Genomic DNA, 22,500 nt, shown 5'->3' on the forward strand with positions numbered 1-22,500 from the left:
TGATGTTATGGTGTAGAGAATACTGATGTGCTTTGTTCAGGGATAGACACAGAGATAGTGGTCAGGGATAGTGATAGACACAGAGATAGTGGTCAGGGATAGTGCTAGACACAGAGACAGTGGTCAGGGATAGTGATAGACACAGAGATAGTGGTCAGGGATAGTGCTAGACACAGAGATAGTGGTCAGGGATAGTGCTAGACACAGAGATAGTGGTCAGGGATAGTGCTAGACACAGAGATAGTGGTCAGGGATAGTGATAGACACCGAGATAGTGGTCAGGGATAGTGATAGACACAGAGATAGTGGTCAGGGATAGTGATAGACACAGAGATAGTGGTCAGGGATAGTGATAGACACAGAGATAGTGGTCAGGGATAGTGATAGAAACAGAGATAGTGGTCAGGGATAGTGCTAGACACAGAGATATGGTCAGGGATAGTGATAGAAACAGAGATAGTGGTCAGGGATAGTGCTAGACACAGAGATAGTGGTCAGGGATAGTGATAGACACCGAGATAGTGGTCAGGGATAGTGCTAGACACAGATATAGTGGTCAGGGATAGTGCTAGACACAGAGATAGTGGTCAGGGATAGTGCTAGACACAGAGATAGTGGTCAGGGATAGTGATAGACACAGATATAGTGGGCAGGGATAGTGATAGACACAGAGATAGTGGGCAGGGATAGTGATAGACACAGAGATAGTGGGCAGGGATAGTGATAGACACAGAGATAGTGGTCAGGGACAGTGATAGACACAGAGATGAGGTTCAGTACAGTCGGTTGGTATCTATAGCAGGTGGAAACACCTCCCTCCCTCCCTCTGTGTTCTGCAGAGCAGTGTGTTGTGTAGCCCCAGTGTAAAGGACTCATCAGAGCACGCTAGACAACAGTGCTCATCTCCAGCAGAGAGCTTAATTAAAAGAGGGCTGCCGCCGAGGAGTGACACATTTTACATGCTTCCAACGCCTCTTAGACTCTCAGCCTGCCGTTACTGCCAATGCAATTACTGAATTACAGGCCCAGCCCATAAAACAGACAGGGAGGAACTGCCGCAAATAGGCAGGCGTTAAGGAAAATAGAAGGACGCTATTAAAGATTATATAAAGATTTACATGGAGTCGAGTTTGCGGAGTCTCTCTGTAAGGGGAGGGGGGCATTTGTACAGGAGTATAAGAGTGACACACTAGGATAGAGAGCTATTGAACAGTCAAATTGTGTGTACGTATCTGTGTGTGTGTGTGCATGTGCATGTACAGGTTTACAATGTGTGTGTGTGTGTGTGTGTGTGTGTGTGTGTGTGTGTGTGTGTGTGTGTGTGTGTGTGTGTGTGTGTGTGTGTGTGTGTGTGTGTGTGTGTGTGTGTGTGTGTGTGTGTGTGTGTGTGTGTGTGTGTGTGTGTGTGTGTGTGTGTGTGTGTGTGTGTGTGTGTGTGTGTGTGTGAGGTCCAACTCCCTCATCATTCAGGGTGAATGGACGACACCCTGTGTGTGTGTACGGGTCTGTGTGTGTGTGTGCGTGTGCATGTACATGCATGTACATGCATGTACACTGTACATACAGTGTGTGTGGGGCTCTCAGGGTATCCATCACTTCTCTGTGAATCTGGACACACTGCAGCAGCAGTCAGTCCGTCAGGCAGTCAGTCAGCCACAGCATCCTGGGGATTATTTTTCCCCTCTAAGGTCACCTCCTCAATGTCATTAGCCCAGAGCACAGCACAAATAGACTGGGGCAAGAAAACTGACACTATGGATAACCACCAAGCTCAGCAGGCACACACATTCAGCCTAAGACTGCATCATTTTCTCCAGACTGTCCTCATTGCTGAGATTCTAGTGTTACTAGTCCAGCAAGTACCTTTGTGTTGTTTGTGACAGTAGCAGGTCATTGTCAAGCCCAGCTGGAGCTGTGTCACCTAGCATCACTTCTACCAGAGGGGCTACCAGAGAACACTGTTGAGGACAGCTAACTATGGCAGGACCTGTGAGAGAGATAGAGGGATGGAGAGTGATGAGATGTGATCACTGCATGACAGAGGTGTAAACAGAATGGGGTGAGGAGAGGTGAGATGAGGAGAGTCAAAAAGAGTGGCCATGTTTTAAGCTCAATGCTTTCACTGAAAAATGAAGAGAACTCCAATAGTGAATGAATCTGAAATCTCTCTGCCTTCCCAGTCCTTGACCTTCTGGCTGTTTTAATGTTAACCCTTACCACAGACTGGAGGGACACAGTTAATGAGGGGCCTACGCATCAACCTCCCTCTCCAATATGTCAGGCAGCACTGATCCAAAGTGACATGACTGCCAGCAGGGTCCAGGACCAGGGGCCAGCAGGGTCCAGGACCAGCAGGGTCCACGGCTACATTTAGATCCTGTGAGACACAGAATAGTAATGCAGTAATGCTGCCCATGACCAACGGGTTTCCGAGACTGTCCCAGCAATGGGTCTGGATGTGGTCTCTGCTCTGAGACAGAAAAACCAGAATGCTGTGTGGTAGTAATCGGATGGAAGGAAAGAAGGAATGGAGGAATGGAGAGCAGGGGAGAAAACTCCTTCTCTTTATCCATTCTTTCTTGCTCTCTCTTTGGCCGAGGACATTACCCATGGGGCAATGCATCTCCCGATATGCCCAGACTATATGCTGTTGTGATGTTTAAGTAACAACTGAACCCTTGCAATGAAGAACCAATATGTGTGCGTTTTGAAAAAGGCTGATATTGTCAAATATTTGTCTCTTTTGGAATGTGTCATTACTGAAATATGTAGATTACACGACTATGTCGGATCTGTAGATTACAGGACTATGTCTGATCTGTAGATTACAGGACTATGTCTGATCTGTAGATTACAGGACTATGTCTGATCTGTAGATTACAGGACTATGTCTGATCTGTAGATTACGGGACTATGTCTGATCTGTAGATTACAGGACTATGTCTGATCTGTAGATTATGGGACTATGTCTGATCTGTAGATTACGGGACTATGGCTGATCTGTAGATTACGGGACTATGTCTGATCTGTAGATTACGGGACTATGTCTGATCTGAAGATTACGGGACTATGTCTGATTTGTAGATTACGGGACTATGTCTGATCTGTAGATTACGGGACTATGTCTGATCTGTAGATTACAGGACTATGTCTGATCTGTAGATTACGGGACTATGTCTGATCTGTAGATTACGGGACTATGTCTGATCTGAAGATTACGGGACTATGTCTGATCTGAGTGGCTTTCTATAGGATGTCTCTTGATCAGAGAAGCTGGACAGCTGAACTATCAGAATAAGTAGACACGATTAAATTCAGTACCCTATGAGTTATTATCCCCAACAGGCATCACAGCTTCCTCCAATGCACAATCTCAGAACGCCTTCATGTGGCATTTCTAGGAAAGATGTTATTTCCATCGACTGCTCAGGTCGAGCCACTCCAACCCGTTGAACAAAATGAATACACATTCTGAGTCAGACAGTGATTTTAATGGCCCTGAGCAGCTCAAATGATGAGCTGTTTTATCTGTATACATCTGTATGAGAATCAATGTTGCCACTTTCTCGGGTAGACTCAATCATGCAGGATTTCCCAGCTGCTCATGGAGTAGTAGTGCCTGTTTACCAAGTGTTTTTACTCAAAGCATAATGTTTACCTCTCAACATGTCTTATTATCAACCAACAGCTGGCCCTGCCATGCTACATCCTTCCTCATCAGGCAGCATAGCCCAAAATACTCTCCTCTCCTCTTCCTCTTCCTCTTCCTCTTCCTTTCCCCCTCCTCTCCTCTCCTCTCCTCTCCTCTCCTCTCCTCTCCTCTCCTCTCCTCTCCTCTCCTCTCCTCTCCTCTCCTCTCCTCTCCTCTCCTCTCCTCTTCCTCTTCCTCTTCCTCTTCCTTTCCCCCTCCTCTCCTCTCCTCTCCTCTCCTCTCCTCTCCTCTCCTCTCCTCTCCTCTCCCTCTCCTCTTCCTCTTCCTTTCCTCTTCCTCTTCTCCTCTCCTCTCCCCCTCCTCTCCTCTCTCTCTCCTCTCCTCTCCTCTCCTCTCCTCTCCTCTCCTCTCCCTCTTCCTCTTCCTCTTCCTTTCCCCCTCCTCTCCTCTCCTCTCCTCTCCTCTCCCTCTTCCTCTTCCTCTTCCTTTCCCCCTCCTCTCCTCTCCTCTCCTCTCCTCTCCTCTCCTCTCCTCTCCTCTCCTCTCCTCTCCTCTCCTCTCCTCTCCTCTCCTCTCCCTCTTCCTCTTCCTTTCCCTCTCCTCTCCTCTCCTCTCCTCTCCTCTCCTCTCCTCTCCCTCTTCCTCTTCCTCTTCCTTTCCCCCTCCTCTCCTCTCCTCTCCTCTCCTCTCTCTCTCCTCTCCTCTCCTCTCCTCTCCTCTCCTCTCCTCTCTCTCTCCTCTCCTCTCCTCTCTTCCCTCTTCCTCTTCCTCTTCCTTTCCCCCTCCTCTCCTCTCCTCTCCTCTCCTCTCCTCTCCTCTCCTCTCCTCTCCTCTCCTCTCCTCTCCTCTCCTCTCCTCTCCTCTCCTCTCCTCTCCTCTCCTCTCCTCTCCTCTCCCTCTTCCTCTTCCTCTTCCTTTCCCCCTCCTCTCCTCTCCTCTCTCCTCTCCTCTCCTCTCCTCTCCTCTCCTCTCCTCTCCTCTCCTCTCCTCTCCTCTCCTCTCCCTCTTCCTCTTCCTCTTCCTTTCCCCCTCCTCTCCTCTCCCAGTCCTACCAGACACATTCATCTACTCAGTCACTCAGTATACTCGGTTGCATCTCGGTCAGTCTGTCAGTCTGTCTGTCTTTCAGTCTGTGTGGTGTAATTGGCAGGAAACCTCCTCTGCGTCTTTCCCCCTCCTTCCTTCCGGCTCTAAAGTGTCCATTCAGGGCTGAGCGGGAGGCGAGCATCAGCACAACCCAGCCCTATCCCTTATCAGGCCAGACAGAAAGGGCCATGGGCACATTGTTCTTCTGTATCAGCCAGCTCCAGTTACCGCACGCTCTGCACATCTGGCACCCGCCGCAGAAACACTACAAAACAACCAGGCAGAAGAGGCAGATGCAACACATTGAAAACTGAAGTGGCCACCAAAAGATACAATTTCGGGGAAATAAATGCATCTTTAATTGTAGCGCTTGTTAATTATAGAGCGCTGTGAAGAGAGAAAAAATGTAGCGGCTCATCACTATTTATTATGCAAATGTATTCCATTTTAGTCACAATTAAGTGATTAGAAAGCTGTCTTTCTCTTTCTCTCTTTCTTCTCTTTGTTCTTCCTGTCTTTTTCTTTGCTTTTCAGCATATTACTGTAATGAAGCCATTACTTCTCCAAGTGAATTTTAATGAGTTTTTAACTAACATTTTAATGAGCTATACATTACCATAAAGCATGGAATAGCCTAAATTGAATTTGGGGATTGTACATTGGAAGGATGGGGGGTGGTAAGAGGGGATAGGTTCATTAAATAGTTAATTATATTGTTTTTCCATCACACTGTATTCCATGGTATGGGCGTCCAGTAGAATACCCTGCCTGGTACTTTCTGTCTTCTGCCATTACGGTGCTGGCCAGCGGGGGCCTCATTAAGCCAAATTAGGACTGCTGGGTGAAAAACGATCTTTGAAGGAGGACTGTGTTAATGAGTGTTTGTTTAGGCCCTGTGTACAGAGGCAGGGACACCCACACAGCTTGGGGCAGAGTGTGATGGAATGTGCCACCTCCCCACTCCACTAGTTAATTGACACCCTCTGTCTCCTCTCTCTCTAATGTTTGACCTTCTGCCATGTTCCTCCTCTCATCATCTCTTGTTGTGTTGTCTTCTCCTCCTCTACCCTCTACCCTCTCCCTCCTCTACCCTCTACCCTCTACCCTCTCCCTCCTCTACCCTCTACCCTCTTCCTCCTCTACCCTCTTCCTCCTCGACCCTCTCCCTCCTCTACCCTCTACCCTCTTCCTTCTCTACCCTCTTCCTCCTCTACCCTCTACCCTCTTCCTTCTCTACCCTCTTCCTCCTCTACTCTCTACCCTCGTCCTCCTCTACCCTCTTCCTCCTCTAACCTCTACACTCTTCCACCTCTACCCTCTACCCTCCTCCTCTACCCTCTTCCTCCTCGAACCTCTACCCTCTTCCACCTCTACCCTCTATCCTCCTCCTCTACCCTCCTCCTCTACCCTCTTCCTCATCCTCTACCCTCCTCCTCTACCCTCCTCCTCTACCCTCTTCCTCCTCTAACCTTTATCTCTTCCTCCTCTAACCCTCTACACTCTTCCTCCTCTACCCTCTGCCTCCTCTAACCTTTACCCTCCTCTTCCTCTACCCTCTGCCTGCTCTACCATCTACCCTCTTCCTCCTCTACCCTCTACACTCTTCCACCTCTACCCTCTACCCTCCTCCTCTACCCTCTTCCTCCTCTAACCTCTACACTCTTCCACCTCTACCCTCTACCCTCCTCCTCTACCCTCTTCCTCCTCGAACCTCTACCCTCTCCCTCCTCTACCCTCTACCCTCTACCCTCTCCCTCCTCTACCCTCTACCCTCTTCCTCCTCGACCCTCTCCCTCCTCTACCCTCTACCCTCTTCCTTCTCTACCCTCTTCCTCCTCTACCCTCTACCCTCTTCCTCCTTGACCCTCTCCCTCCTCTACCCTCTACCCTCTTCCTTCTCTACCCTCTTCCTCCTCTACCCTCGTCCTCCTCTACCCTCTACCCTCTTCCTTCTCTACCGTCTTCCTCCTCTACCCTCTACCCTCTTCCTTCTCTACCCTCTTCCTTCTCTACCCACTTCCTCCTCTACCCTCTACCCTCTTTCTTTTCTACCGTCTTCCTCCTCTACCCTCTACCCTCTTCCTTCCCTACCCTCTTCCTTCTCTACCCACTTCCTCCTCTACCCTCTACCCTCTTCCTCCTCTAACCTCTACACTCTTCCACCTCTACCCTCTACCCTCCTCCTCTACCCTCTTCCTCCTCGAACCTCTACCCTCTCCCTCCTCTACCCTCTACCCTCTACCCTCTCCCTCCTCTACCCTCTACCCTCTTCCTCCTCGACCCTCTCCCTCCTCTACCCTCTACCCTCTTCCTTCTCTACCCTCTTCCTCCTCTACCCTCTACCCTCTTCCTCTTGACCCTCTCCCTCCTCTACCCTCTACCCTCTTCCTTCTCTACCCTCTTCCTCCTCTACCCTCGTCCTCCTCTACCCTCTACCCTCTTCCTTCTCTACCGTCTTCCTCCTCTACCCTCTACCCTCTTCCTTCTCTACCCTCTTCCTTCTCTACCCACTTCCTCCTCTACCCTCTACCCTCTTTCTTTTCTACCGTCTTCCTCCTCTACCCTCTACCCTCTTCCTTCTCTACCCTCTTCCTTCTCTACCCACTTCCTCCTCTACCCTCTACCCTCTTCCTCCTCTACCCTCTTCCTCCTCTACCCTCTACCCTCTTCCTTCTCTACCCTCTTCCTCCTCTACCCTCTACCCTCTTCCTCCTCTAACCTTTACCATCCTCCTCCTCTACCCTCTTCCTCCTCTAACCTTTACCTCTTCCTCCTCTAACCTTTACCCTCCTCCTCCTCTACCCTCTTCCTCCTCTAACCTTTATCTCTTCCTCCTCTAACCCTCTACACTCTTCCTCTAATACCCTCTTCCCTCTACCCTCTTCCTCCTCTACCCTCTTCCTCCTCTAACCTTTACCCTCCTCTTCCTCTACCCTCTGCCTGCTCTACCATCTACCCTCTTCCTCCTCTACCCTCTACCCTCCTCCTCTACCCTCTTCCTCCTCTAACCTCTACACTCTTCCACCTCTACCCTCTACCCTCCTCCTCTACCCTCTTCCTCCTCGAACCTCTACCCTCTTCCACCTCTACCCTCTATCCTCCTCCTCTACCCTCCTCCTCTACCCTCTTCCTCCTCCTCTACCCTCCTCCTCTACCCTCCTCCTCTACGCTCTTCCTCCTCTAACCTCTACCCTCTACCCTCTCCCTCCTCTACCCTCTTCCTCCTCTAACCTCAACACTCTTCCTCCTCTACCCTCTACTCTCTTCCTCCTCTAACCTCTACCCTCTTCCTCCTCTAACCTCTATGCTATTCCTCTTCTACCCTCCTCCTCCACCCGCTACCCTCTTCCTCCTCTACCCATTTCCTCCTCTACCCTCTTCCTCCTCTACCCTCTACCCTCTTCCTCCTCTACCCTCCTCCTCCTCTACCCTCCTCCTCCTCTAACCTCCTACTCCTCCATCCTCCTCCTCCTCCTCGGTTCCCCTTGTCATCCTGTTCCCTCCTCATCCTCCCATCTGCCTCCTCCTCTAACCTCCTCCTCTACCCTCTTCCTCCTCTACCCTCCTCCTCCTCTACCCTCCTCCTCCTCTAACCTCCTACTCCTCCATCCTCCTCCTCCTCCTCGTTTCCCCTTGTCATCCTGTTCCCTCCTCATCCTCCCATCCGCCTCCTCCTCTAACCTCCTCCTCCTCTACCCTCCCTCTCTTTGTTTCACCTTTCACCACACTTACCTTTCTCTCTCTCTCCATCCCTGTTTATAACCCTATTAAAATATGTACATATCGTCCCTGGCTATAACCCTGTTAAAATAGGTACATATCATTGTCATATCACAACCTGTTTTCCCCCAGCACCATATCACACCACTCCATATGATATGATTTCCATATTTCCTGCATCTTATCTGGTGGGCTGACAGGTTTATTTAGGACACCCTGGCTGGTCATTTGCAGATAGGAGGACATGGGGTGAATTATATGATAGGATGAGCTGCATCCATCTACATAGGTAGACCATAGAAACAGGTAGAGAAGGATGGTAGAGAGAGAATGTGACATATTCACAGTGTTAAATAGACCCATTCACAGTGTTAAACAGACACATTCACGGTGTTTAATAGTCACATTCACAGTGTTTAATAGTCACATTCACAGTGTTAAACAGACACATTCACAGTGTTTAATAGTCACATTCACAGTGTTAAATAGACACATTCACAGTGTTAAACAGACACATTCACAGTGTTTAATAGTCACATTCACAGTGTTAAATAGACACATTCACAGTGTTTAATAGTCACATTCACAGTGTTAAATAGACACATTCACAGTGTTAAACAGACACATTCACAGTGTTTAATAGTCACATTCACAGTGTTAAACAGACACATTCACAGTGTTTAATAGTCACATTCACAATGTTAAATAGACACATTCACAGTGTTAAACAGACACATTCACAGTGTTTAATAGTCACATTCACAGTGTTTAATAGTCACATTCACAGTGTTAAACAGACACATTCACGGTGTTTAATAGTCACATTCACAGTGTTTAATAGACACATACACTGTTTAATAGTCACATTCACAGTGTTAAATAGTCACATACACTGTTAAATAGACACATTCACAGTGTTAAATAGACACATTCACAGTGTTTAATAGACACATTCACAGTGTTAAATAGTCACATGAACAGTGTTTAATAGTCACATTCACAGTGTTAAATAGACACATTCACAGTGTTTAATAGACACATTCACAGTGTTAAATAGACACATTCACAGTGTGTAATAGACACATTCACAGTGTTAAATAGACACATTCACAGTGTTTAATAGACACATTCACAGTGTTTAATAGACACATTCACAGTGTTTAATAGTCACATTCACAGTGTTAAATAGACACATTCACAGTGTTAAATAGACACATTCACAGTGTTTAATAGACACATTCACAGTGTTTAATAGACACATTCACAGTGTTTAATAGACACATGCACAGTGTTAAATAGACACATTCACAGTGTTAAACAGACACATTCACAGTGTTAAACAGACACATTCACAGTGTTAAACAGACACATTCACAGTGTTTAATATACACATTCACAGTGTTTAATAGACACATTCACAGTGTTTAATAGACACATTCACAGTGTTAAATAGACACATTCACAGTGTTAAACAGACACATTCACAGTGTTTAATAGTCACATTCACAGTGTTAAATAGACACATTCACAGTGTTTAATAGTCACATTCACAGTGTTAAATAGACACATTCACAGTGTTTAATAGACACATTCACAGTGTTAAATAGTCACATGAACAGTGTTTAATAGTCACATTCACAGTGTTAAATAGACACATTCACAGTGTTTAATAGACACATTCACAGTGTTAAATAGACACATTCACAGTGTTTAATAGACACATTCACAGTGTTAAATAGACACATTCACAGTGTTTAATAGACACATTCACAGTGTTTAATAGACACATTCACAGTGTTTAATAGTCACATTCACAGTGTTAAATAGACACATTCACAGTGTTAAATAGACACATTCACAGTGTTTAATAGACACATTCACAGTGTTTAATAGACACATTCACAGTGTTTAATAGACACATTCACAGTGTTAAATAGACACATTCACAGTGTTAAACAGACACATTCACAGTGTTAAACAGACACATTCACAGTGTTTAATAGTCACATTCACAGTGTTAAATAGACACATTCACAGTGTTAAACAGACACATTCACAGTGTTTAATAGTCACATTCACAGTGTTAAATAGACACATTCACAGTGTTAAATAGACACATTCACAGTGTTTAATAGACACATTCAAAGTGTTTAATAGACACATTCACAGTGTTAAACAGACACATTCACAGTGTTTAATAGTCACATTCACAGTGTTAAATAGACACATTCACAGTGTTAAACAGACACATTCACAGTGTTTAATAGTCACATTCACAGTGTTAAATAGACACATTCACAGTGTTAAATAGACACATTCACAGTGTTTAATAGACACATTCACAGTGTTTAATAGACACATTCACAGTGTTTAATAGTCACATTCACAGTGTTTAATAGTCACATACACAGTGTTTAATAGTCATATTCACAGTGTTTAATAGTCACATACACAGTGTTTAATAGTCACATTCACAGTGTTTAATAGTCACATTCACAGTGTTAAATAGACACATTCACAGTGTTTAATAGTCACATTCACAGTGTTTAATAGTCACATTCACAGTGTTTAATAGTCACATACACAGTGTTTAATAGTCACATTCACAGTGTTTAATAGTCACATTCACAGTGTTAAATAGACACATTCACAGTGTTAAACAGACACATTCACAGTGTTTAATAGTCACATTCACAGTGTTAAATAGACACATTCACAGTGTTAAATAGACACATTCACAGTGTTTAATAGACACATTCAAAGTGTTTAATAGACACATTCACAGTGTTAAACAGACACATTCACAGTGTTTAATAGTCACATTCACAGTGTTAAATAGACACATTCACAGTGTTAAACAGACACATTCACAGTGTTTAATAGTCACATTCACAGTGTTAAATAGACACATTCACAGTGTTAAATAGACACATTCACAGTGTTTAATAGACACATTCACAGTGTTTAATAGACACATTCACAGTGTTTAATAGACACATTCACAGTGTTTAATAGTCACATTCACAGTGTTTAATAGTCACATACACAGTGTTTAATAGTCACATTCACAGTGTTTAATAGTCACATACACAGTGTTTAATAGTCACATTCACAGTGTTAAATAGACACATTCACAGTGTTTAATAGTCACATTCACAGTGTTTAATAGTCACATTCACAGTGTTTAATAGTCACATACACAGTGTTTAATAGTCACATTCACAGTGTTTAATAGTCACATTCACAGTGTTTAATAGTCACATACACAGTGTTTAATAGTCACATTCACAGTGTTTAATAGTCACATTCACAGTGTTTAATAGTCACATGAACAGTGTTTAATAGTCACCATATGGGGGAGCAGCAGTCAGAGTAAAGACTGTTGGGGGGGAATCACCATATGGGGGAGCAGCATTCAGAGTAAAGACTGTTGGGGGGAATCACCATATAGGGGGCAGCAGTCAGAGTAAAGACTGTTGGGGGTTGGGGGGAATCACCATATGGGGGAGCAGCAGTCAGAGTAAAGACGGTTGGGGTGTTGGGGGGAATCACCATATGGGGGAGCAGCAGTCAGAGTAAAGACTGTTGAGGGGGAATCACCATATGGGGGAGCAGCTGTCAGAGTAAAGACTGTTGGGGGAATCACCATATGGGGGAGCAGCAGTCAGAGTAAAGACTGTTAGGGGGAATCAGCATATGGGGGAGCAGCTGTCAGAGTACAGACTGTTGAGGGGGAATCACCATATGGGGGAGCAGCAGTCAGAGTAAAGACTGTTGAGGGGGAATCACCATATGAGGGAGCAGCTGTCAGAGTAAAGACTGTTGGGGGGGAATCACCATATGGGGGAGCAGCTGTCAGAGTAAAGACTGTTGAGGGGGAATCAGCATATGGGGGAGCAGCAGTCAGAGTAAAGACTGTTGAGGGGGAATCAGCATATGGGGGAGCAGCAGTCAGAGTAAAGACTGTTGAGGGGGAATCACCATATGGGGGAGCAGCAGTCAGAGTAAAGACTGTTGCATATGGGGGAGCAGCTGTGTAAAGACTGTTGAGGGTGTGGGAACCAAGTGAAATTAAAACAATACAAATAATAATACAAACAGAAATAGTAATGTACATGTTAACAACTGTAACAGTGATGCATGTCGCTGAGGTGGGGCAGAGTAAAAGTCAGTGGGGGAGGCTGTCACTAAGGAGAGCAGCAGGTAAGCTAAGCAAACGTCGAGGGAGTGTGGGGGGAGAATATCCATAGGGGGAGTAGCGAGGAGGGGGGTGGGGTGGGGGGGTGGAGGAGGAGACCGGTCGCCAGACAGACCGGACAGATATGTGCAACTGTTTCTCTGTGCTGACCTCTGACCCCATAGAGGGATATGAGGGGGTAATTTCTGCATCTGGATGGGGAGCAGAGGTTACCACTGACCAGCTGGCCCAATGAGCTGTCTGGAGACAGACAGAAATCTGCCACTGAGACCAATAGAGGCCCTTTCTCTATACCACACTGCACAACATTACACTGCAGCCTTCAGCGTCTACAGCCAGTAATACAAAACACTAATATGACTCCACAGATAGCTCTAGTATTTTTAGTGTAAAGTGACAGATATATTGCCTCTCTTGTCTAAAGGCACATGGTGGCATTGTAATAGAGCAGAAAAAGCACTTCTTCCAAAGCACTGAATGAAATGCTGCTATCATAGCTCGGAGCGAGCTATTAAAATACACTTCAGGAACAGTATGTGCGCAGTGTTTTTTCCTATCAGTGTGTGAATAGGAGGTGGTGGGGCTGGATGGTGGTGCTGTAGAGTGGAATGGCTCCAGGTCTGAACAGCAGTGCTGTAATCCCTGTGTGTTTCTCAGCCCTGACCTGTCTGGAAATGTATGCAGGGAGAGGGAGCCCTTTGCTGCATTGGATAGAAAAGAAATGTAATAACAAATAAACCTTTACATGAGTAATTCAGATGGATCCCCTGTGGCTTTAACAGAGGATGTGTACAGTTCAGTGTGTGAGTGTGTGAGTGTGTGTGTGTCTGTGTGAGTGTGTGAGTGTGTGAGTGTGTGAGTGTGTGAGTGTGTGTCTGTGTGTGTCTGTGTGTGTGAATGTGTGAGTGTGTGAGTGTGTGAGTGTGTGAGTGTGTTTATGCTTGTGTGAGTGTGTGAGTGTGTGTCTGTGTGTGTGAGTGTGTGAGTGTGTGAGTGTGTGAGTGTGTGTCTGTGTGTGAGTGTGTGAGTGTGTGAGTGTATGTCTGTGTGTGTGAGTGTGTGAGTGTGTGAGTGTGTTTATGCTTGTGTGAGTGTGTGAGTGTGTGTCTGTGTGTGTGAGTGTGTGAGTGTGTGAGTGTGTGAGTGTGTGAGTGTGTTTATGCTTGTGTGTGTGTGTGTGAGTGTGTTCATGCTTGTGTGAGTGTGTGAGTGTGTGAGTGTGTGTCTGTGTGTGTGAGTGTGTGTCTGTGTGTGTGAGTGTGTGAGTGTGTGAGTGTGTTTATGCTTGTGTGAGTGTGTGAGTGCGTGTCTGTGTGTGTGAGTGTGTGAGTGTGTGAGTGTGTGAGTGTGTTTATGCTTGTGTGAGTGTGTGAGTGTGTCCATGCTTGTGTGAGTGTGTGAGTGTGTGAGTGTGTGTCTGTGTGTGTGAGTGTGTGAGTGTGTGAGTGTGTGAGTGTGTGAGTGTGTGAGTGTGTTTATGCTTGTGTGAGTGTGTGAGTGTGTGTCTGTGTGTCTGTGTGTGTGAGTGTGTGAGTGTGTGAGTGTGTGAGTGTGTGAGTGTGTGAGTGTGTTTATGCTTGTGTGAGTGTGTGTCTGTGTGTGTGAGTGTGTGAGTGTGTTTATGCTTGTGTGAGTTTGTGTGTGAGTGTGTGAGTGTGTGAGCGTGTTTATGCTTGTGTGAGTGTTTGTGTGTCTGTGTGTCTGTGTGTGTGCTTGTGTGTGTGTTTATGCTTGTGTGAGTGTGTGAGTGTGTGTCTGTGTGTGTGAGTGTGTGAGTGTGTGAGTGTGTGAGTGTGTGTCTGTGTGTGTGAGTGTGTGAGTGTGTGAGTGTGTGAGTGTGTTTATGCTTGTGTGAGTGTGTGAGTGTGTGTCTGTGTGTGTGAGTGTGTGAGTGTGTGAGTGTGTTTATGCTTGTGTGAGTGTGTGAGTGTGTTCATGCTTGTGTGAGTGTGTGAGTGTGTGAGTGTGTGTCTGTGTGTGTGAGTGTGTGAGTGTGTGAGTGTGTGTCTGTGTGTGTGAGTGTGTGAGTGTGTGAGTGTGTTTATGCTTGTGTGAGTGTGTGAGTATGTGAGTGTGTTTATGCTTGTGTGAGTGTTTGTGTGTCTGTGTGTCTGTGTGTGTGCTTGTGTGTGTGTTTATGCTTGTGTGAGTGTTTGTGTGTCTGTGTGTCTGTGTGTGTCTATCTGTGTTGTGTTCATTTGTCTCCATGAATGTGTGTTTGTGTATGTCTATGTGTGCATGCCTGTCTCATGGTAGTGTCGTCATATAAAACAGGAGGTAGGAGGTTTAGACACCAACCTGTAGCATTGTGACAGAGAGCCGGAGTGCACAGTCTTTGTGAAACAGCGTCAAACACAGTATGCTTGCTGGATGGCCCAGTCAAGGCTCCCCACTCATCTTGCCTCTACACCCATCTATGTGTCTGTCTCCACCCACCACTCTGTAATTATGCTGCAGTAGGTTGTAGTGTTGCTGGATGGCCCAGTCAAGGATCCCCACTCATATTGCAAGACATCTTGTGTCATCCTCCAGTGACTAATATTCTGGCTTGTAGGAAAGGGGGCACAGAATCTGCCTCTACACCCATCTCTGTGTCTGTCCCCTCACCACTCTGTAATTATGATACAGTAGGTTGTAGTGTTGCTGGATATTTGCTGAGTCTTCTGTATGGGTGAGAGTGAGAATACAGAGTTACTAGACATAGACTAGGAGTGAGAACACAGAGTTACTAGAGGTAGACTAGGAGTGAGAACACAGAGTTACTAGATGTAGACTAGGAGTGAGAACACAGAGTTACTAGAGGTGGAATAGGAGTGGGAACACAGTTACTAGAGGTGGACTAGGAGTGAGAACACAGTTACTAGAGGTGGACTAGGAGTGAGAACACAGTTACTCGAGGTGGACTAGGAGTGAGAACACAGTTACTAGAGGTGGACTAGGAGTGAGAACACAGAGTTACTAGAGGTAGACTAGCAGTGAGAACACAGAGTTACTAGACGTAGACTAGGAGTGAGAACACAGAGTTACTAGAGGTGGAATAGGAGTGGGAACACAGTTACTAGAGGTGGACTAGGAGTGAGAACACAGTTACTAGAGGTGGACTAGGAGTGAGAACACAGTTACTCGAGGTGGACTAGGAGTGAGAACACAGTTACTAGAGGTGGACTAGGAGTGAGAACACAGAGTTACTAGATGTAGACTAGGAGTGAGAACACAGAGTTACTAGAGGTGGAATAGGAGTGGGAACACAGTTACTAGAGGTGGACTAGGAGTGAGAACACAGTTACTAGAGGTGGACTAGGAGTGAGAACACAGTTACTCGAGGTGGACTAGGAGTGAGAACACAGTTACTAGAGGTGGACTAGGAGTGAGAACACAGAGTTACTAGAGGTAGACTAGCAGTGAGAACACAGAGTTACTAGACGTAGACTAGGAGTGAGAACACAGAGTTACTAGAGGTGGAATAGGAGTGGGAACACAGTTACTAGAGGTGGACTAGGAGTGAGAACACAGTTACTAGAGGTGGACTAGGAGTGAGAACACAGTTACTCGAGGTGGACTAGGAGTGAGAACACAGTTACTAGAGGTGGACTAGGAGTGAGAACACAGAGTTACTAGAGGTAGACTAGCAGTGAGAACACAGAGTTACTAGACGTAGACTAGGAGTGAGAACACAGAGTTACTAGAGGTGGAATAGGAGTGGGAACACAGTTACTAGAGGTGGACTAGGAGTGAGAACACAGTTACTAGAGGTGGACTAGGAGTGAGAACACAGTTACTCGAGGTGGACTAGGAGTGAGAACACAGTTACTAGAGGTGGACTAGGAGTGAGAACACAGAGTTACTAGAGGTAGACTAGCAGTGAGAACACAGAGTTACTAGACGTAGACTAGGAGTGAGAACACAGAGTTACTAGAGGTGGAATAGGAGTGGGAACACAGTTACTAGAGGTGGACTAGGAGTGAGAACACAGTTACTAGAGGTGGTCTAGGAGTGAGAACACAGTTACTCGAGGTGGAATAGGAGTGAGAACACAGTTACTAGAGGTGGACTAGGAGTGAGAACACAGTTACTAGAGGTGGACTAGGAGTGAGAACACAGAGTTACTAGAGGTGGACTAGGAGTGAGAACACAGTTACTAGAGGTAGACTAGCAGTGAGAACACAGAGTTACTAGAGGTGGACTAGGAGTGAGAAGACAGTTACTAGAGGTGGACTAGGAGTGAGAACACAGAGTTACTAGAGGTAGACTAGCAGTGAGAACACAGTTACTCGAGGTGGACTAGGAGTGAGAACACAGTTACTAGAGGTGGACTAGGAGTGAGAACACAGAGTTACTAGAGGTGGACTAGGAGTGAGAACACAGTTACTAGAGGTAGACTAGCAGTGAGAACACAGAGTTACTAGAGGTGGACTAGGAGTGAGAACACAGTTACTAGAGGTGGACTAGGAATGAGAACACAGTTACTCGAGGTGGAATAGGAGTGGGAACACAGTTACTAGAGATGGACTAGGAGTGAGAACACAGTTACTAGAGGTGGACTAGGAGTGAGAACACAGTTACTAGAGGTGGACTAGGAGTGAGAACACAGTTACTAGAGGTGGACTAGGGCAGCATGTAGACTAATAGTTCCACAGTCTGCCCTTCCCACTCCACCACTGTTCCACAGTCTCTTTTCCCCACTCAGTCGCTGTTCCACCATGCAAGTTGCAACTTGACTCTTTCCCCTTTAAGTTTGAAAGTTGCCGCTGCGCCAGGTGCAGAGCTGCCTATTTACTGTGCTTTACCCCCTTCTGCTGCCTCCCTCCACCCACCCCTCTCCTGCTGCCTCCCTCCACCCCACCCCTCTCCTGCTGCTACCCTCCACTCCACCCCTCTCCTGCTGCCTCCCTCCACCCCACCCCTCTCCTGCTGCCTCCCTCCACTCCACCCCTCTCCTGCTGCCTCCCTCCACCCCACCCCTCTCCTGCTGCCTCCCTCCACCCCACCCCTCTCCTGCTGCTACCCTCCACCCCACCCCTCTCCTGCTGCCTCCCTCCACTCCACCCCTCTCCTGCTGCCTCCCTCCACCCCACCCCTCTCCTGCTGCTACCCTCCACCCCACCCCTCTCCTGCTGCTACCCTCCACCCCACCCCTCTCCTGCTGCCTCCCTCCACCCCACCCCTCTCCTGCTGCCTCCCTCCACCCCACCCCTCTCCTGCTGCTACCCTCCACCCCACCCCTCTCCTGCTGCCTCCCTCCACTCCACCCCTCTCCTGCTGCCTCCCTCCACCCCACCCCTCTCCTGCTGCTACCCTCCACCCCACCCCTCTCCTGCTGCCTCCCTCCACCCCACCCCTCTCCTGCTGCCTCCCTCCACCCCACCCCTCTCCTGCTGCTACCCTCCACCCCACCCCTCTCCTGCTGCTACCCTCCACCCCACCCCTCTCCTGCTGCCTCCCTCCACCCCACCCCTCTCCTGCTGCCTCCCTCCACCCCACCCCTCTCCTGCTGCTACCCTCCACCCCACCCCTCTCCTGCTGCCTCCCTCCACTCCACCCCTCTCCTGCTGCTACCCTCCACCCCACCCCTCTCCTGCTGCTACCCTCCACCCCACCCCTCTCCTGCTGCCTCCCTCCACTCCACCCCTCTCCTGCTGCCTCCCTCCACTCCACCCCTCTCCTGCTGCCTCCCTCCACTCCACCCCTCTCCTGCTGCCTCCCTCCACTCCACCCCTCTCCTGCTGCCTCCCTCCACTCCACCCCTCTCCTGCTGCCTCCCTCCACTCCACCCCTCTCCTGCTGCTACCCTCCACCCCACCCCTCTCCTGCTGCTACCCTCCACCCCACCCCTCTCCTGCTGCCTCCCTCCACCCCACCCCTCTCCTGCTGCCTCCCTCCACTCCACCCCTCTCCTGCTGCCTCCCTCCACTCCACCCCTCTCCTGCTGCCTCCCTCCACTCCACCCCTCTCCTGCTGCCTCCCTCCACCCCACCCCTCTCCTGCTGCCTCCCTCCACCCCACCCCTCTCCTGCTGCCTCCCTCCACCCCACCCCTCTCCTGCTGCCTCCCTCCACTCCACCCCTCTCCTGCTGCCTCCCTCCACCCCACCCCTCTCCTGCTGCCTCCCTCCACTCCACCCCTCTCCTGCTGCCTCCCTCCACTCCACCCCTCTCCTGCTGCCTCCCTCCACTCCACCCCTCTCCTGCTGCCTCCCTCCACTCCACCCCTCTCCTGCTGCCTCCCTCCACTCCACCCCTCTCCTGCTGCTACCCTCCACCCCACCCCTCTCCTGCTGCCTCCCTCCACTCCACCCCTCTCCTGCTGCTACCCTCCACCCCACCCCTCTCCTGCTGCCTCCCTCCACCCCACCCCTCTCCTGCTGCTACCCTCCACTCCACCCCTCTCCTGCTGCTACCCTCCACCCCACCCCTCTCCTGCTGCCTCCCTCCACCCCACCCCTCTCCTGCTGCCTCCTTAGGTAGTTGGAGAAATAAATATATTTGTCTGCTGAGGGCGGATTCCTATTTTTCTGATATGTGTTTGTATCGCCTGCAGCCTGTCTGACAGATGTAGCCTTCACAGGCAGAAGGGTATGCATATATACATATGTAATATTAATCACCAGTAAGGACACTGGCAGGAATTTGGGCCTTATACCTCCATGGGAGGTGAGGTGTTTTTGGAGGGGTAAGAGCTGGGGTTATCAGGGGGATAGAAATGCAATTACGTCTGACATCTGCCCGGCGATATGGGCCTCCGTGCCCGTAAGCCCTGGAGTTAGAGCAAGAGTTCAGAACCTGTATATGCACAGATCATACCACACACACACACACACACACACACACACACACACACACACACACACACACACACACACACACACACACACACACACACACACACACACACACACACACACACACACACACACACACACACACACACACACACACACACACACACACACACACACACACACACACACACAGCAAATACACACAAAAGCCACACACTTTCACAAACTGCACACACATCCAAGAAATGTACTGCTATTCAGTAATGGCGCAAATGCAGATGGTCAGTGGTAATCTTCATGTAAGCAGAAATACTAGAAAGATGCTTTGGACTTTCTTCAGTTGTATCCAATCAGGATTGAAGGTCAGGATTTGAATGTGGGTGTGTTTTCCCTGCTCGTTTCTTGTACATGCATCTGTTCAAGGCATTGTGTTGTTATTACAGAACCCAGAACCAACACACTGAACATAATCCTCTCACCTGAATACACATCATCTGTGTGAATGTGTGTAGCTGTTGGGAGCTCAGTGTTTGGAAGTGTGTCTGTTTGAATGTGTGTAGCTGTTGGGAGCTCTGTGTTTGAAAGTGTGTCTGTTTGCAGAGGTGTGTTGGTTTGTTTGTATAGGGGAGGGGCTTGGTAGCTTCTGCGATACTGTAAAACATGTGTACAAACACACACACATAATATAACATACACTTTGTCTAATAGATCTTGTTTCAATGTCTGGACAAAAAACACTTGGCCGCCACATTCAAACAGGTCTCTGTTTGTGATGGAAACAGAGGAACCAGGCAGGCTGAGGCTCCAGACTCCACCCTGTCTGTCTGTCTGTCTGTCTGTCTGTCTGTCTGTCTGTCTGTCTGTCTGTCTGTCTGTCTGTCTGTCTGTCTGTCTGTCTGTCTGTCTGTCTGTCTGTCTGTCTGTCTGTCTGTCTGTCTCTCTCTGTCTCTGCATCTCTGTCTGTCTGTCTGTCTGTCTGTCTGTCTGTCTGTCTGTCTGTCTGTCTGTCTGTCTGTCTGTCTGTCTGTCTGTCTGTCTGTCTGTCTGTCTGTCTGTCTGTCTGTCTGTCTGTCTGTCTGTCTGTCTGTCTGTCTGTCTGTCTGTCTGTCTGTCTGTCTGTCTGTCTGTCTGTCTGTCTGTCTGTCTGTCTGTCTGGGGCTGGCTAATTACAGCAGCTCATGAGTACAAAGTGCTGCATCCTAGCTGGACCAACAATAGGAGGGACCCCCACCGTAGCCACTGCTCTATACCTCTCTCACAATCCATCTCTCTCTCAATCCGTCTCCCTTGCTCCCTCCCTCTCCCTCACTCCCTCCAACCAGAGAGAGGAGCTATCTTTGTGTACTCTCTCCTCTCAGTCTGAGAGGATTTCATTTGAATTCGTGTCACACAAAAGTCCCCCTATGTACCCTGTTTCCATCCCCTGGAAAATTGAGTTGAAAGCTTTTTCCCTCCCCCCTATTGCCTCCCTCCCCCTTCCTAAATAAAAAAATAAACAGACCTAGTGGGCCTTGTAGAGGAGAGGAGAGCAGAGGAGAGGAGAGCAGAGGAGAGCAGAGGAGAGAGGGAGAGGAGAGGAGAGGAGAGGAGAGGAGAGGAGAGGAGAAGAGAAGAGAAGAGAAGAGAAGAGAAGAGAAGAGAAGAGAAGAGAGGAGAACAGAGGAGAGCAGAGGAGAGCAGAGGAGAGCAGAGAGCAGAGGAGAGCAGAGGAGAGGAGAGGAGAGGAGAGGAGAGGAGAGGGGCGCACTGGGACCTATTATACCACTCTAATCCAACCGCTTCTCCCTGTGTGTGTGTGTGTGTGTGTGTGTGTGTGTGTGTGTGTGTGTGTGTGTGTGTGTGTGTGTGTGTGTGTGTGTGTGTGTGTGTGTGTGTGTGTGTGTGTGTGTGTGTGTGTGTGTGTGTGTGTGTGTGTGTGTGTGTGTGTGTGTGTGTGTGTGTGTGTGTGTGTGTGCAGGCAAGCACCACAGGGAATTTGCACAAGAACCTGTGGTGCTGCCCTTAATTTAACTCTCCTCAAACATCCCCTTCTTTTATCCATCACACATGTCCCCAGATACAGGCTGGAATCACCGCCCGACATGACGGAATTCCTCATTTGGAATTCTGTGGATTTGGTTTGGGTTAAGTAGGAAAATGTCAGCTTGAGTGCGCCCAGCATGTTCTAGAATGATCACAAGTTTGTGGCTTTAACAAGCAGCCTGAGCTTTTAAGGTAATCTTTTCTCTGTGAAGCAGCTCTTTATATCTGTGAAGTGGTTCAGTGTTTTCTGTAACACTGCAGAGCACAATGACATTTGCTAATATACACTATGTATACAAAACCTTGATCTTTCCATGACATAGACTGACCAGGTGAATCCAGGTGAAACTATGATCCCTTATTGATGTCATTTGTTAAATCAACCTCAATTAGTGTAGAAGGGGAGAAGACAGGTTAAAGAAGGATTTTTAAGCCTTGAGATTGAAACATGGATTGTGAATGTGTGTCATTTAGACTGTGAATGGGCAACACAAAATATTGAAGTGCCTTTGAATGGGGTATGGTAGTAGGGGCCAGCTGTACTGGTTTGTGTCAAGAACTGCAACGCTGCTGGGTTTTTCATGCTCAACAGATTCCCTTGTGTATCAAGAATGGTCCACCACCCGATGAACATCCAATCAACTTGACACAACTGTGGGAAGCATTGGAGTCAACATGGGCCAGAATCCCTGTGGAATGCTTTCAACGCCTTGTAGAGTCCATGCCCTAATGAATTGAGGCTGGTCTGAGGGAAAAAGAGGGTGAAAAGGGGGTGGAGGTGCAACTCAATATTAGTAAGGTGTTCCTCAGTGTAGAAGACACTGATACTGGTGTAGTCTCTAGTAACTAATGGGGGTTGAGGTGTGTTGTCAACTGTTAACATGTGCAGCCATTGTGTGGTTGATAATGAGCAGGCCTGTTCTGTGTGTATGACAGAACACTACACAGGCTGAGAGGGGAACTGTGTGACGAAAGGGCTACCTGAGAGGGATTAGATAGCGGGGAACATTGTTTGCCAGACCGCCCATGGTCAGTGTGTGTGTG

The 22,500-nt window shown here is 48.0% G+C and overlaps 1 protein-coding gene across 2 annotated transcripts in view; it reads left to right on the top strand.

Moving 5' to 3' along the window:
- robo2 (roundabout, axon guidance receptor, homolog 2 (Drosophila)) overlaps positions 1-22,500 on the top strand; it is a 682,751-nt gene that overhangs the window by 507,002 nt on the left and 153,249 nt on the right. The gene's annotated exons all lie outside the window — the stretch shown is intronic.

This window comes from Oncorhynchus gorbuscha, linkage group LG13 (assembly GCF_021184085.1).
Source record: "Oncorhynchus gorbuscha isolate QuinsamMale2020 ecotype Even-year linkage group LG13, OgorEven_v1.0, whole genome shotgun sequence".
Lineage (NCBI taxonomy): Eukaryota > Metazoa > Chordata > Actinopteri > Salmoniformes > Salmonidae > Oncorhynchus > Oncorhynchus gorbuscha.